We start from the raw sequence: 17,002 nt of genomic DNA, 5'->3' as shown, positions 1-17,002 counted from the left end.
TAGTACCCTCATATATTTATACAGTATTCAAGTATAAGAACATTTTATGTAATTTCATAAAGGATTTTGATGGGTATATGGGAAAGACTGTGTGGGTAGAGTACCAGTCTTTGAGTCAAGATGACTTGGATTCAAATACGACGTTTGATACATACTGACTTTTTGACTCTGGGCACATCACTTAATCTCTCATGACCAGGCACTTGTAAGACTAAAGTTGTAAGTTTCACAACAGTTGCAGATCAACATTGGTAGAGGGAAGGACCTACACCAATGAAATCACAGTTCTGAACTGCTTTTCTGTCTTGAAAAAAGATTAAATTATGGGACAGTGTGCTTGGGATGCTCTGCCAAAAACAATGGTTGATGTTGGAGTATAGTTACTCTTACTGCAATTCATTTTGCAGACTATTGTTAGACTGATCTTTGTAAGATTTTGTCCTTTTCCTTCATCGTTTAAAACTTTCCTCTTTTCATAGTCTAATAGAGGATTTAGATCTTGAAGGGATCTTAGAGGTCATCTAGTCTAAAGGTGTCAAACTTGAGGCCTGCAAAACTGGCTAAACCAGATTAAAAAAGAATTGGGAAATGTTTAATAAACAAAAATATAATTCAACGTAAATAATGTTAATTAGTGGTTTTAGTCAATAAGCAGCCAATAGGGATCCTCCACTTCTTTTTGAGTTTGACACCACTGATTTACTCTATTCCCTCATTTTACTTTTAAGAAAATTGAGGGTCTTCGTGGTTGTATAAAGTCCAAAATTGTTAACCTGGCAATTAAGGTTCTCCAAAATGTTCTTCCACAAGAGTGACTCTTGGAAGCCTCTCTATTTGAACGTAAGCAAACTCCTTAGCTAGATATAAATATTTCATTAGGAGTCTCCTAGATATTAGCTCAACATACAGATTTTACAAAAGAAAATCTTTAATAAATGAGTTGTACATTATCTGGGCTAATATTATTGACCTTGATCCAATTCTAGTAGAGAACCCATCTCTTCTGATAATAGTTGATCGTACATTAGGCCAAAGAGTCAGAAATGAAGTATTAAAACTTATAATACCTTTTTCTTTGTTCCAATGATATGCTGTCCCTTTGTCCCAGAATTATAACATCACTATTGAACTACTTATTTTTCTGCCTTGAGTCTGTACTGTCCCAGAGAAAGATCTGCCCTACTGTATTTGCTAGATCAATCTTTTATGACCATTTTTTTTTATCGGTAAGATTTTCCTTCATGGTACCCTTTGAAAATATTGAAAGGTAATAGTGCTGGCAGTCAATCAATCAATAAATATTAAGTACCTGCTATATGCTACATACTCTGCTAAGCGCCAAGGATATTAAAAAAATGTGAGTCCTTGCTCTTAAAAAACTCAGTCTAAAGGCACATAGTAACTCCTTAATAAATGCTTATTAACTTAATGTGCTTCTCTCTAATTTTTTTAGAGAGAGCATAGATAATACCCATCACTCAAGCTATGTTTTAACCGACTTTTAGTAAATATCATGTTCAGTCTGGAAGCTGACAGGATATTTTGATGTGAGATTTGCAACCCAGTTAACCTTTTCTCCACTATTTAAAATGTACCATATTAAATAAGGTTTGGATTCGGTTCATTGAACATTTATTAAGGATATACCATAAAACTATGTACTGGCTGCTGAGGTGAATGACATGGTTTTTGCCCTCTCTGAATTTATAATATGGTAAGAGAAATAAACTGTAATTATTAACTTGAAAAGTCAAGTTCTATTCCATATTTCTTCTGAATTTCTTGTTAGAAACAGCATGTATCTAACAAAACATGTTCCCCCATGAAACACCACCTTTTTATTAATGTGGTTGTAGGTTGCCTTAACAAAATGGACAACTGACAATTTAAAATACAGAATTTTAAAACTGAGTCTAAAACCAATTATTCATAGTAGAAGTAGATGACTAAAATATGTTCTTAGCAGTGCTAAAATTCAAAAGATTATTGTCATAATTAAGTACCTTCAGAAGTTTCAAAGCAAGCATTCAGAATCAGTGCTGTTAAAGTATAAAATTTGAATGGGAACATTATATACTGTTCCAGTGTTGCCCAGAAACTTATTTTTATTGAGAGTTCTAAATTTCTTATTAGCTTTCAAACACCACAATATTTGCTACCACATATAGAGAAATATTCCACAGTTTATAACTTCAATAAATTCTATATCCTCAAACTTTTCAGCTAATGTTCTTTTCACCTCCTTTCTTTAACCTGTGGTTCACCTCTGAGATTATATAATAGTATATTACTGCAGCCCTATTCATTATTGGCCTTTGCTTTTCTTATTCCTTCCATTTCCTCCTATTCCATCCAGTCCCCCTTCAAACACATACACCCATATACCCAATCAAGAGAAGTGGATTATTTCTACTTCCAGATCTCTACCACCTTCAGCATTTTTCCTCATCCTGATTGTTTTTATCTACTGATCTCTAGGTTATTTTCTGTAGTTTTTTATTGAATTTACTGTTTGGATTCCCTGTCAACATCCTTGGATTCTAAATATTAATGCTGTAATATAAGCCATTTAACAACCTGATCACACAGTTAATTGCTCAGGCACCTATACTCCAGTGACTTTCTCTAACTTTACGTGGTCATACCTTAGTTCTTTGCATCTCATGAAATTTGGCGACTTCCAAGATCTAGAACTCTGAAATGCTACTGTAAAGTATTATACAACATACTGTCTAACATTTTCATTAAAAATTTTTTTTAATTTAAATTTTTATTTATAATTTATTTTTGTATCACTTTTATTTCCTAGTGTGTCCCTTTTCCCCTCCCAAAGAGCTACCCCTTATAGAAAAGAAGTAAAAAACACAAAATAAAACAGGACAGTAAAACCAACTAGCACATCAGTCATGTGGAACATTGTTTGAAGTGTTCCATGTTTATGGTCTCTCATCCATGCAAATAAAAAGGGAGGCGCATTTTCTGTATCTCTTGTTAAGAACCAAGTTTGTTTATTACAATTTCATAGCATTTTGGGTTTCTCATGGTTTTGGGTTTTTTGATGTTCTTTCCACCTACATTATTATAAATTGTGCATGTTATTTTTTCTGGTTTTACCTCAATGACTGTGTATCAGTCCATAAGTCTGCCATTTTCTGTATTCTTCATATACTTTGTTTCTTACAGTGCAGTAGTGTTCAATAACATTAATATAACACAATTTGTTTAGGCATTTCTCAGTCAGTGGACATCTACTTTGATTCCAGTTCTTTAATGCTACAAAACTGTTGATATAAATGTTTATGTACTGTACATGGAACCTTTCTTTTTATCTTTGACCTCCTTGGGGTATATGCCTAGCAATGGGATCTCTGGGTCGAAGTGTATGGACTGGGATCTTTGGTCCCTAGGTCCAAAGCTAGTCTTTTAGTCTAGTGATTTGCAAACTTTGTTGATTCTTACTCCTATAAATATAAACAATTTTCTAACATGTATCTCAAAGTATATATTTACTTATTTAAAAATTTAAATGCTGTGCTTACCAGTGTACTAATTTATTATGTATATTACATAGTTTACACAAAAAATGGGGAAGTTTAGAAGAGAAGTGGATGGGGGAGGTGGGGGTGGGGAAGAAGTAACTGAATTAGATTTGGAATTCAGATGAAAGCCTAGCCATACTTTCTGATACTGTGTTCACTCAGAGTTGGAGGAAGGTGACAAGGCTCCTACCAGTTACTGCCTGGAATGCAGTCTTCTCTTCAAGGGATACCTGTCATAGCTACAAGGTGATCTAAGAGGAAGGGATGGGTATGCTTGGAATGGGGGAAGATTTTCTCAATGGCACCTGCACCGTTGCTGCTGTCGGTGCTTTGGTGACTGGTTATAACTGTCTTGAGAGATACATGCCTGATTTAGAAAAGAGAGAGATTAGGAGCTTACACATGGGGGAGTATGAGTCAGAAGGGGGCGAGGGGAATGTTAAAGAGGATAAGAATAGGTGTAGTTAATGTTGGAGGTAAGCCTTATGATTGGCTGTGATAGTTCTAATCTGTGCCCACTATTCTGCAATTATTTGTGTATTTATTCATGCTTGATGCCATAGCTTCGCCCTACTTTTTATTACCCCAGAATCCTTTATTCTCAGGATTTTCCTGTTTCTGACCTGTTGAGCTTTGACTACACTAATAATTAGTTCCTAGTAAACTAAAATACTATCAAGTTATCATTCACCAAACTACTAAAATACATGATACATAACCATAACTGAAATTGCTTTATTTCATGCTTATTTCATTGCTTTGGAATTTCTCTAGAATGACTGTTTAGATCTTTTAAATATGTTTTTATTCATATCTTTTTATTTTAATGTTGTCTATAGCAGAGGTGTCAAACATGAGGCCGTCATTTGACCTACAACACTCCTAATACTTAAGAAACTAGATTAAAATGTAATTGGGATATAGTTAAAATAAAAAAATAAAGCAAAACATTGATAATACATTTCAAAACTAAGTCAATATATGGCCTACAAACAAGTGGCCCTTCTTTCTATTTGAATTTGACTCTGATTATCTCTCCTCCCATTCCTTTCTGTCCCCCCCTCCAGGAGGCCCATCTCTTTATAAGGAAATTGTTTAAAAAAAGAAAAAGAAATTCATAGGAAAAAAAATTCACCAAAACGGATTAATACATTGAAAAACTGTATTGGTGTATTGAAATGTGTTGAGAATGTACTTTTCCATAACCATGGATTCCCTACCTCTGCAAAGAAATGAGGGGAGTTAATTGCTGTTACTTTACTTTGGAGCCAAACTTACTCTTTATGAATTCTGTGTTGTTATAGTCATTGTGCATATTGTTTTCCTGATTCTGTTTAATTCGGTTTGTAGCAGTGTATGTAAGCCATTCCATAGGTCTCTGTATTTGATATGTCCATTATTTCTTATAGCACAGTAGTATTTCATTACATTCATATACTACAGTTTGTTTAGCTATTCACCAATCGATGGACATGTACTTTGATTTTAGTTCTTTGCTACTATAAAAAGTGCTGCTATAAAACATATTGATGTTTTTGGAGTCCTTTTGTCATTGAACTTCTTGGTATATGCCTGACAGTGGAATCTGTGAGTTAAAGGTTATGGACATTTTAGCCACTTTATTTTTGTAATTGCATATTTCTTTCCAAAACGGTTGTTCCATTTCATGATGTCACACAGCAGTACATTAGTGTTCCTGTCTTTTCATAACCCTCCAAACTTGACTATTCCCACATTTTGTCATCATCACAAGTTTGCAGTTTATGAGTAAAAACCTCAGAATTGTTTCATTTTAATTTCTCTTATTAGTTATGTGGAGTACTTCTTGTGATTGTTCATAGTTTACAATTCTTTTGTGAACTTCCATATCTTTTGACCTCACATTTATCGGGGGAATGGCTTTTGGTCCAATATTTTCAAGAGAATGTAAACTCCTTGAGGCCATAGACTTGTTATTTCCCCTTGTTCATTATGCATACTGTTATGGCCGACACAGGTGTAATAAGTTCTTGTGGATTTCTCTTTAATTTTCTTTTTATTATGAATTTGAATATTTTATTGATTTGACTTGTTCACTGAGAAGACTGAGGTTATCTGAGCTCAACTCTCTTAGCTCTTCTCTTCCATTTCTCAAAACTTTTACCATCATTTCACACTTTGTACTAGACACAGGCTTACTATTTGCTAAGACTAATCCTTCTATCTGTCCTTAATTCTCTTCTCTTCAAGGACCTTGTTCTAGCAGTCTTCTCCACTATTTTAGATTTCTCCCATCTGCCTACAGATTTGAATATCTTCCTGATCCTCAAACACTTTCCTTCCACGTCTATACTACCCAGCTACTAAACCATTTTTCTCTTTTATACTTAGAAACTTTTTGAGAATTAGAAGACACTGTAGGGTCTGGCTAGTCCAACTGTTATTAGTTGAGTATTAATTGCCTATTGTATATCAACCCATCAGAGACCTTATTCCAGCAATCTTCTCTGTTGTTTGATGTTTCTTTCTCCCTTTGTGTAGAAGGTGGAGCTTGAGTTGGTTTTGTTTTGTTTTGTTTTTTTTTTTGAAAAAGATGACATTCTTAGAGACAGAAGTGAGGAAGGAGTGCATCCTAGAAATGAAGAGCCAAATGAACTAAGGTGGTGTCTTGTGGGAGTAGATAGCAGAGGACACACAGATGGTGGAGATGTAGCGGAGGTAGAAATGAAAAGATTTGACAACTGATCAGATACGAGGGGCAAAAGATTAATGATTCTGAGATTTCAAACCTGGGTGATTGGAAGGAATGGTGGTATCCTCAATGGAAATAGGGAAGTTAAGAAGAGGGGTTAGATTCTTGGGGAAACATAGTTCTGTTTTGGACATGTTGAGTTTTGAGATAGCTATGGAAATCCTGTTCTAGACGTCTAAAGGAAGTGGGTGATGTGAGACTGGTCCAGAAATCCCAATCCAATGTGTAGAAATTGAAGAGAGACAAATTCAGGATTGATACCAGGAAAAACTTCATCAATTACTGGAGCTCCTCAGAAGGTAGAATCATTATCATCTAGAACAGCTTTCACTTTCCAGGTTTCTGCACTTAGTACAGCACTGAGGATGCCCCATCTGTTATTCATTGCTCTCACTATACAACCTCTCAATTTCCTTTCTAGTTCATACATGTGTTCTTAATGACTTTTATATCACTTCTTGTGTACATCATCGCTTGTAAAACTTGCAACCTATTTACAGTCACTTGTATCTTCATTGTGTTTTGGATAATCTGAAGTTTTGATTCTTTTTTTTCCCCAGTCACTTTGAATATTTGCTCTTTAGAAATTCACAATATTGACATAATGGATTGTGGTCCAATAGATAAACTGATATGCTGAGTTTATGCAGCATCCTTCTTTTACATAGGCTTCTTTGCTGCTGTAGGCTTCTTTTCTGCTGGTTTCTTTTGCTCTGGAACCTTCTTTGTTCCTGCAACCTTCTTATTACCTATAAGCTGCTGCTGCTGCTTCTCATGCTTTCTTTGCTTCCATGATTTTCTTTAGTGCGGCAGCTCTTTTAGTTTCTCTGATTTTGATTCTTAGCCTGGCATAGAATTGTATTCTGGCGCATTGTCTTGGCATAGGGGTTCAGTTTCACCATGACAAGTTCTTCCGTGGGTTCTTCTTGAGTACTCATTGATGAATCTTTTTGCATGGTGCTCGGAGGGTCCTCCGGATCTCTGGGCTTTCCAAAATCCTGGTAAGGTCTGTGTTGGTCATCTTGTGTATAGGAAGATTGTAGTGACTCTTCAAGGTAGCAGGCCTGTGCCATGTACCATACAGGTCATCCAACTTGGGGAAAGCACTTTTAGTCCAATTATAGAAATGTCCCACATGCCCAGCAGGGGCAAGTCTCAAAGGGTTCAATTTACTCACATCGAGTAGAGTAATACCAGGAATGTTTCCGAAGGCCTTGATAATACCATTGTCTTCATTATAGATGATACAAGGTTCCTGATGCTGGATCCGACAACGGTTTCTCATTTTACCCTTACCAGCTCTCATGCGCTGAGAAGCATAGACCTTTCTGATGTCATTCCATGCCTTCAGCTTCTTAAGCAGCAAAACTGCTTCCTTGGTCTTCTTATACCCTTCGATTTTATCTTCAACCACCAGAGGAAGTTCTGGGATTCTTCAATTCTATGACCTTTTGACATGACTAGTGCCAGCGGGGCAGAGGCAGCCAATGCAGAGCAGATAGCATAACATTTTTGTATTGTGTTCACTCTGCGATGCCAATGGCGCCAAGTCTTAGTAGGAGCAAACATGAGACCTCCTCAGCACATGTTTCCAAAAGCACCCTGGCCAGAGCGTTAAGTCCCTCCACCCCCAACGTGAGGAATTCTAGCAACAGCTCTGCCAGTGCCCCAAAACTCAGCACTGGTCTGATGACCTGCTAATTCACTGACAGCATAAGGTTGCCGGTTATTTTTTCTCAAGTTGGTATGAGCAAAATTCACAATATCTGGATGAATAGGAGGCTTAAACACAGCAGACGAGGTAACATTTTTTGCCACATACTTCCCCCTTTTCAGAGTACACTGATATCAAGGGACGTACACAAACCATGGCGGGTACCGGAGAGTTAAGAGCCACGTTCCTCTCCGCCGGATGGCTCTTGCAGGGAAAGCTGCAGTTTTGATTGTTGGAAGATCATAGTGGTCCATGATTTTCAGCCATCTAGCATTTCCAGGAGAAATTTGTGTTGAAAAGATGGACTTTTATGTCATGTCATGGAACAGCTTTGGTTCATTCAAAGTACAGGGTAATTAATAAGATAGCTCACACATATAATTCTTAAAGGTTTGCAGAGCACTTTTCCCTACCACACTTCTGAGCATTCCACATAATTGCTAGCTGAGTCAGTAAAACGTGTATCATTTCTGTTTTACAGATGAGAAGCTAAAATTTAGTGATTTGCTTATGGTCACATAGCTATTTAAATACTGGAGAGAGAATCTGAACTCAGATCTCTTGAGTACAAGTCCATGGCAGAGATGGGGAGGGAAGGAGAGAGAAGAGGAAGGAAGAGAGGCTAGGGAAGAAAATAAGAGAATGCATATATGCACATGCAGTGCAGTTCTACTGTCTATTAATTCCCTTTATTTAATTTGTCCTTTTTGAAAGTATAGCTTTCTATTGGCATATTGACAGTCAACTTCCACTGTGTTGATGAAACCTATGAGATCAAATTTACCTCTTTACATTAAGACCTTTAGTATGTTAATCATATCCTTTGCATTCATATATAAATTTCTGGAGCTCCGAGTTACTCCCTTTTCTAGAGTATTGTCTACTGTTGATTGTTGGGCCTCTCTACTGATAATCTTTAAAAATGTCATATATGGTATCTGGCTTTGGATATAGATGTATTGGAGGGTGAGAGTTCCTTTCACACTCTGTGGTTTAAAGCCTTCAAATCTTCAGGCTAATAATAGTGTTTTATTGTTGCCTTTTGTTTTTGTACTGCATTTATTTCCTTTCCTCGCCTGCAATTTTCTTAAGTAACAACAAATACTTAATTAAAACCAACTGGCACATGGATCAAATTTTATGCTATATACTGTATACCATATCCATATTCTCCCACCTCTTTGAGAGTAGTGAACTATGTTTTTCGGTTCTGACACTATGAGATTGTTTATGCCAATTCAGCACTGGACTTTTGGTATTGGGTACAGTACAATACAACCTTTTAGCCTTACCATTATTGTAGATACATATTTTCTTGGTTCAGCTTTCTTCACTCCGAATTACTTTATGCAAGTCTTTCTGTTATCTGGATTCCTCATATTCATTTCTTAAGGTTCAGTAACAATCCATTTATTTACCACAGTTTAGCTTTTTCCCCATTAATAAGTTTCTATTTCATTTTCAGTTTTTTGCAACCTCAGAGGGATGTTCAGACCAACAAATGAATGAATGAATGTCTTATATGTAGTCTTCATATCTTAATTTATGGTCCAGAAATTCAAACCCAATTCCTGAAGCACATCATTTTTAAAAGTAGCTTTTCATTCTCTAAATATGTACTTTATGTAAATTCTGTATTTGAAAATATTCTCTTTAGTTTCTACTTTATAATTCTTAGGTTCTTTATAGTAGTACTGTTTTTCTCCATAAGAATCACCAGAAGCAGACACCAAACCTCTGATTTTCGAAAATTTCAGGAGGCTCATTGTCGTATCCTAACAGCATGCTCGGGGAAGTCAGCATATTTCCTTTTTTTGGTTCATGCCATGCTTAAATATATTGCTTCCTCTCCTCATCAGGGAAGTGCCAGTCACCACGACTTAACCTATTTTTACATTTTGGTTAAAAAAAAATGACTTCAAGTACAAGATTGGGGAGGCATGGTTAGATAGAATTTTGAACAAGATCTGGGGATATTAAGGGACGTAAGTCAGCAGTGTGATAATAGCCAAAAAAATCTAAATATATCTTAGGATGCATTAAGAGGGGCATAGCTTCTGGGAATAAGGACGTGACACTCTGATCATATCCTGCTCTGGTCAGACTACATCTAGACTATTATGTTCAGTTCTGGGCAGCACATTTTAGGAAAAAAATCAGTAAACTGGAGTATCTAGAGGAGAGCAACCAGTATGACGAAATGGGTCTTGAATCTTTGCCCTATGAAGATCTTTTTTAGGAACTGAGGTTGCTTAGTCTCAAGAAGAGTAGATTAGCGGGGAGGAGCTCAAGGATGGCTCTCTTAAAGTATTTGAAGGATTGTTGTGTAGAAAGGGAAGTAAATTCTGTGTTTGGTCCCACAGAGCTAAATAATGAACAAAGATTATCATAGCCAGGCAAATTTAGTATTGCTATTAGGAAAAACTTCCTAACAAGTAGAGCCATTTGAAAAGATAGTGGGTTCCCCTTAATTGAATTCGGGTCTTGAAACAGAGGCTGTATGACCACTTGTCAAGTAATTTGTAGAGGGGATTCTTTTTTGATTATGAGTCAGTCTGTGTGGCTGCTCAGGTCCCTTTCAACACTTAAAATTCCATGAGCATGTCAATTTTCTCCCTCTTAATACTAGATTGCTGGCCTTTTTCCTATGGAATACATTCGTCTACCACAAACATGGAATGTGAGACACTATTCTCTCCAGAATATAGCTCCCCATCTCCTCCCATAGAAAGACTTTCAGAGTTGTTACATAATTTCAGAGGTTCAGGAGGCCTTCTTACCTTTGTTTTCCAAATTAGTCTTTTACCAGCTAGTCTCCTGACACAGGTTAGGAATTCCTTTTGCATCCTTAGATTCTTTGTGTTTTCCTTGAAGTATTTCTTCATTCTTTCGAGCAGCTGAAAAAGAGTTAAAAAACTTTTAAGAAATTTTTATTTTTTTCTTCTCCCCTCTTCCTCCTACTATAATATCCTTGTAGCAGATAAGCATATGCAAAAAACCAGATTTTTCATATTGACTATGTCCAAAAATCTTTCTTCACATTTAGCCTAGCGCCACTTTGACAGGAGGTAGATAACATGAGTCATCATAGTTCCCCTGGAATCGTAGTCGGTCATTGAACTGATAAGTATTCTTAGGTCTTTCAAAATTGTTTGTTTCTGTAGAGTTGATATTAGAGTGTAGGTTGTTCTCCTTGTTTGGTCACTTCACTACATATAAATCTTACCAGTTTTCTCTGAAGGTAGAAGCTTCATTTCTTAAAATGTATTAGTACTCCATTACATTGATAATACCATATGTTTATCTGTTCCTCAACTGATGAGCATCTCCTTAGTTTCCATATTTTTGCCATCACAAAAAAGAACTGCTAGAAATATTTTTGTTTATATTTATCCCTTTTACTCTTCATTCTCTTTGATATCTTGGCTTAGTGGTGGTATTGTTTTTCTGTTAAAGCATTAAAAAATGCTTAAATAACCCAAGGGGAAGAGGTAGCAGCAAGATAGAAGAGTGGAAGGTAACCCTTTCCTTAGTTCTTTTTATCCTCTCCCTATTTTCCCTCATTGATAGAGAAAAGCAAAACCTTTTTAACAAATATGCATGGTCAAGCAAAACAAACTCCCACATTGGCCATATCTGAAAATGTGCTGCTCATTCTGTACCTTGAATCCATCACCTCCAAGTGAGGAGGTGGGTAGGTAATAATTTGTAGTCTTGTGAAGTGTAGTTCAGTTACTGTTAGCCTGGCTTTTTTTATTTTCAGAGTTTGGCTGATTAACTGTTTTTGTTTGGTTGCTAGCAATTAGAAGATAAAGTAGATGTCTTCCTTGAGTAATTTAAAAAACACTTCCCTGCATGGTTTTTTTTTTCCTTTAAGAGCTTGATCTATGAGAGAGACATATCTCTCATTGATCAAAGAGGGGAATTGAGAAGATTTGATCTTGTATCATTTCCCCATCGAATCCATTATCTTTTCCCCAAACCCTCCACTCTTTCAGGCTTCCCTATTTCTGTTGAAGACATCAGCATCATCCTTCTAGTCTATTTCAAAACCTCGGCATTATCCTCACTCTTGCTCACCCCACATATCCAATAAATTGCCAAATTTTGTCATTTCTACTTTCAAGACATCTCTCAAATCCAAATTTAATTTAAATTAAATTTAAAAATCCATCTCTTCTTGCCTCAAGGAATTTTGCTGACCTGGGAAATGTATGTGAGAAAGAGAGCAAGGGAGGTTGGGCTTCTATCTTCACACCACCAACCTATCCTTCAGAGATGTCTGTTGCTGTCCATAAGTCAGGGTCATTGTGTCACACCTGGACTCAAAGAGCACTTTTTAGTTTTGGGGTTGTGGGTGGTTGTTGCTCAGTCCCAATTACCAAACTTCCAACTATTCATGTAGTTTTCTGTGCCTCAGCTCTGTAATCAGTCATGTTACCCTTAAATCACATGATATCATCTACTCTTAACTGTTCTTTGTTCTGTGCTTCCTAAAACCCTATAAAAGGGGAACTGTCCTCTTGCTTGGGTTCTCTGGCATTAATGGATGCTAGCCATTGACACATTTATTGACAGGTAGTATGCTTCTGCTAATAAATGTTATCTTGCGTGGAAATCTGTCTCAGTTTACCGTTTTGTTAAAATCTCAGTTGTGGCGGAGCGAGCCTACTCTCCTGGCTTGGGGGTCAGCGGGGGACGGGGCCGCTGCTGCTACCTCCACCGCGAGCAGCAGCCGGAAACATGGTGGGCCGGAGTGGCGCGATCGCTGCCGGCGTGTGTGGGGCCCTCTTCATCGGCTACTGTATTTACTTCGACCGCAAGAGACGGAGCGACCCCAACTTCAAGAACAGGCTCCGAGAGTGAAGAAAGAAACAGAAGCTTGCTAAAGAGAGAGCTGGGCTTTCCAAGTTACCTGACCTTAAAGATGCAGAAGCTGTTCAGAAGTTCTTTCTTGAAGAAATACAGCTTGGTGAGGAATTACTAGCCCAAGGTGAATATGAAAAGGGTGTTGACCACTTGACAAATGCCATTGCTGTGTGTGGGCAGCCACAGCAGTTGTTGCAAGTTTTACAGCAAACTCTTCCATCACCAGTGTTCCAGATGCTTCTGACTAAGCTGCCAACAATTAGCCAGAGAATTGTGAGTGTACAGAGCTTGGCCGAAGATGATGTGGAATGAGAAACATGTCAACATAATAAAATCTTAATAAAAAATTTTTAAATAAAAAAAAAATCTCAGTTGTGAGAAATTTTAAACTTTTTTATAGCTCTAAATTGTGTTTGTTTAGTAAATTGTTTACTCTTCTGTCTCTGAGAATCTTAGTTTGAGAGATATGTTTTTGTATTCAGAGGTAGAACTGTGGTGAGGCTTTCCATTCTGCCTTCAGTCACATTTAGATCAGTGTGGATGAACTCATGCTGAGTAAAATAAGCAGAACTAGAACAATATATACAGTAACTACAGCAATATAAATGGGAAAAGATCACTTAAAGGAAGCTGTGGACTCTGAGAAATTGAAAATCCTATAATATTCCCAGGGAAAGAATAATGAAATAACACCTCTCCCATCTTGGCAGACAGGTGTAAGCGACCATGAAGGCAGAATGTTTGACAAATTGTCAGACTATTGACTCTATTAGATATTTTTGCTTAGTTGTTTCTCTTTGTTGTAAGGGAAGGTTCAGTTTTTGCCTAGATTGTTGAAACCAGGTGGGGAAGGGAGGTACATTCAGAAATGACTTAACGTAAAAACAGGAAGGCCTCAATAAAACTTACTTTACAAAAAGAAAAGTCCTCATTTGAAATTGATAAATTTTCAGTCAGCTTGGTGTACAGTGTAAAGGACCCTCAATCTGGAGTCAGTGCTTGAGTTCAAACTTACCTAGGTGACTTTTTCAAGTCACTTAACGTATTTGGGCTTCAGTTGCCTCATATGTAAAATGAAGGTTTGGGCAAAAAACTTTTTCCCTTCTGCCTCTAAATCTACGTTCCTAAGATGTTAAGAACTTAAGCTATTAAAGATAGTGGAGCAGTACCCATGGTTAAAAGAACAAAACTAAGTTTTCTTAATCATCGTAAGTTAGGAAAAGTAATTGCAATATTGTTTAATTACTTGAGCTTTGAGAGAAGGAGGTACAAATAGAGAGGCAGTAAAGGTCTGGAGTAGTGCACTAGCCTATCATTGACAGAAGAGCTAGTATAATAAAATATAAGAGATTTGTAAAGTGTTTTATGGACTGTCAAGAAACAAAGTGATGTCAGGAATGCAACTATTCGCATTTTTTGATAAAAGTTAATATTTAAAAATGATAGAAGATAAGGCAAACTCAGAAATTGTAATTTTGAGTATATATGGATTTAGTTCCCCAAATAGAATGATGGATTGCAGATTAAATTAAAACACATAATCCTACAATTTGATTTTGATGTTTTATATTAAAAGATCATAGATTGAAAGGACTATCAAAGCATTTATCCTGTTCAAGAAAATTGGGTATTTCAGTGATGACAACTGACACTTGGATTCAAACAAAGAGATTTTGAGCAATAGGAATTACTTTTAAAGATCCTTTTAAAGGTGCCTTGGATAATGAGAATATAATTTTAACTGTTTGTTCACCAGATAATAAATTAGTTAAATCTATAAAAAAGGATAACATTTTTACCAAAAATATTTTTCCAAAAAGAGAGTTAGAATAAACCCTAATTGTCCACTAATAATTAGAAAAATAAAACAAAAGGGCTTAAAATTGAAGAAATTGGATTTCATAGAAATAGTGAGGTGACAAAATGGGTAACGCAGGGAATATATTTTTCGGATACACATGAAAGAAAGTCAAATTCAGGACCTCCAGAGTAAATGGACAAGAACACTACAGGATGGGGCAACCTGGATAAGTTGCGATCTGTTATATTGGCGGGAACAAACAAATATTTGTGATCACAGATCCATTTGAGAGCTTTAGTAATACTCTATGGCAAATTTATAGCCCTGAATTTCCTATATTCATAAAGGATAAAAGGAGAAAAATAAATTGTTTGCATTTAAAAAAAATTTAAAGGTGAACCAAGCCTGGGTACTAATTGGTCCTTAAAAGTTTGATAGAATTTTCCTGTGAGGAATTTCTAACTTAACCATATAGGTGAATGTTCCAAATCAATAATAAGAGAAATGCATATTAAAACAACCCTGAGGTTTCAATTCATCTGTAAACAGGCAAAGATGATCAAAAAATGGGAATATTGTTGGAAAGGTTGTGGAAGATAGGGACACAAGTAAATTGCTGCTGGAGCTGTGAATTGACACATTTATTTTGGACACCTACTTGGAATTATGCAAATAAAGTGACAAAAATGCCCATACCCTTTGAACCTGAGATTTCATTGTTAGTTTATACCTTACAGAGGCCATTGTTAAGAAGGAAGTCCCTATATTCACTAAAATATTTACAGAAGCACTTTTTATGATAGCAAAGAATTGAAAAAGTAGATATGCCTCTTTTTTGAGGAATAACTAAATAAATTATGGTGCAATAATGTAATGGAATATTTTGTACTATAAGAAAATACAAATATGTCTATGGAATAGCATGGGATTATTACAGAATGAAGTATGCAGAGTCAAGAAACTATTATATGCAATGGCTACAATAATACAAATGGAAAGAGTCAACCACACATAAAAAATAAAAAATGAATGTTGCAAAATTCAAAGAACAAGCATGGCTCCAAGAAGTGATATAAGAAGACACCTCCCCTCCTTGAGTGTGGTGTATTCAAATATTTTCAGACTTCTTAGATGTATTGATCAGTTTTGCTGATTTTTTTCCCCTTCTTTTTCTTCTGTCTTTAAAAATTATTTGTTATATGGGATGACTCTGGGAAGGGGGCGCAGGTTTTTGGGGGAAATTTTAGTGATGTAAAAAATAAACAAAAAATTATCTATACAAATTTATTTAAATAGGAAAGTGAACAAAGTCCTCCTTATCCCATTCATGTTTGCTCACCTCTTCCATTTTGCTCTCTGGAATACCTATTCTATAATTAACAAACCTCTTTTTGTTTTAAATGTCTTTTCTTACTCTTTGCACCCCTAGGTATTCAGTGATAACGTATCTTCCCTCATTTTTCCAGCACTGGTTGTACTTTTACTTACACCTTGACTCTCTGGTGGACAAGTTTGAATTCTGCTTGCTGGAAGTCCCTTCCAGGCTTTCCCTTTATTACCTTTACTTAGTAACCTTTTCTTCTTTAAGATTTAGGTTATCTCCATTTATCTGTGCCCCAATCTAGTTTCTAGTGACATTTATCAACCTCCCAGGACATTATCTTTTTTTTTTTTCCAGTAAATTCTTTGCCTGGTTTGCAGTTATTCTCTCCCTTCCAACTTCTATCCTCATGTCTGGGGATTTTAGTATGCATATTAATGCTCTCTTAAATACCCTAATTTCTCAGTTCATCTTAATTTGCATGACCAATTCTATTCCACCTCATATTACACCCATCATATATTCTTGATCTTACCATCACTCACCAGTGTTCCACTTGCATGTTGCCTAATCTCAGCTGAGGCAAAATATTATAAGGTTGTTCCTTTCTAATAGATTTTCTATCCTGTTTTCCTCAGAGTCTGTTCCAGACATCATCTAGTGATACTGGCCTCTTTGCAGTTCCTTGAACAGGAAACTTCATCTTCCTATTCCAGGCATTTTCATTGGCTGTCCACCATGGCTGGATTTTTTTCCCTTTTCATCTTAATCTCCTGGCTTCCTTGGGTTCAAATGTCAGATAAATCCCTACCTTTTACAAGAAGCATTTCCTGATGCTTTTTAAGACTAGTGTCTTCTCTCTTCATTTTATTTTGTCATATAGCTTGTTTGTACATATTTCTTTGCATGTTGTCTCCCATATTAGACTGAATTTCTTGAGTGCAGAGATTATCTTTTGCCTTTCTTTATATGCTTAGCAAATGTCAGGTATATAGTAGAGGTTCAATAAATGTTTATTGACTGGACT

The 17,002-nt window shown here is 36.2% G+C and overlaps 1 protein-coding gene and 2 pseudogenes across 4 annotated transcripts in view; 2 read left to right on the top strand and 1 right to left on the bottom strand.

Annotated features, from left to right (window-relative positions):
- WDR33 (WD repeat domain 33) overlaps window positions 1-17,002 on the top strand; it is a 121,014-nt gene that overhangs the window by 10,583 nt on the left and 93,429 nt on the right. The window lies entirely within an intron of this gene.
- Window positions 6,913-8,149, bottom strand: LOC118837416 (annotated as a pseudogene).
- On the top strand, window positions 12,649-13,212 carry LOC118837417 (annotated as a pseudogene).

Source organism: Trichosurus vulpecula, chromosome 2, assembly GCF_011100635.1.
Source record: "Trichosurus vulpecula isolate mTriVul1 chromosome 2, mTriVul1.pri, whole genome shotgun sequence".
NCBI classification, from domain to species: Eukaryota; Metazoa; Chordata; class Mammalia; order Diprotodontia; family Phalangeridae; genus Trichosurus; species Trichosurus vulpecula.
Note: the sequence above shows the minus strand (reverse complement) of the source record. Positions and strands in the feature narration are given on the sequence as shown.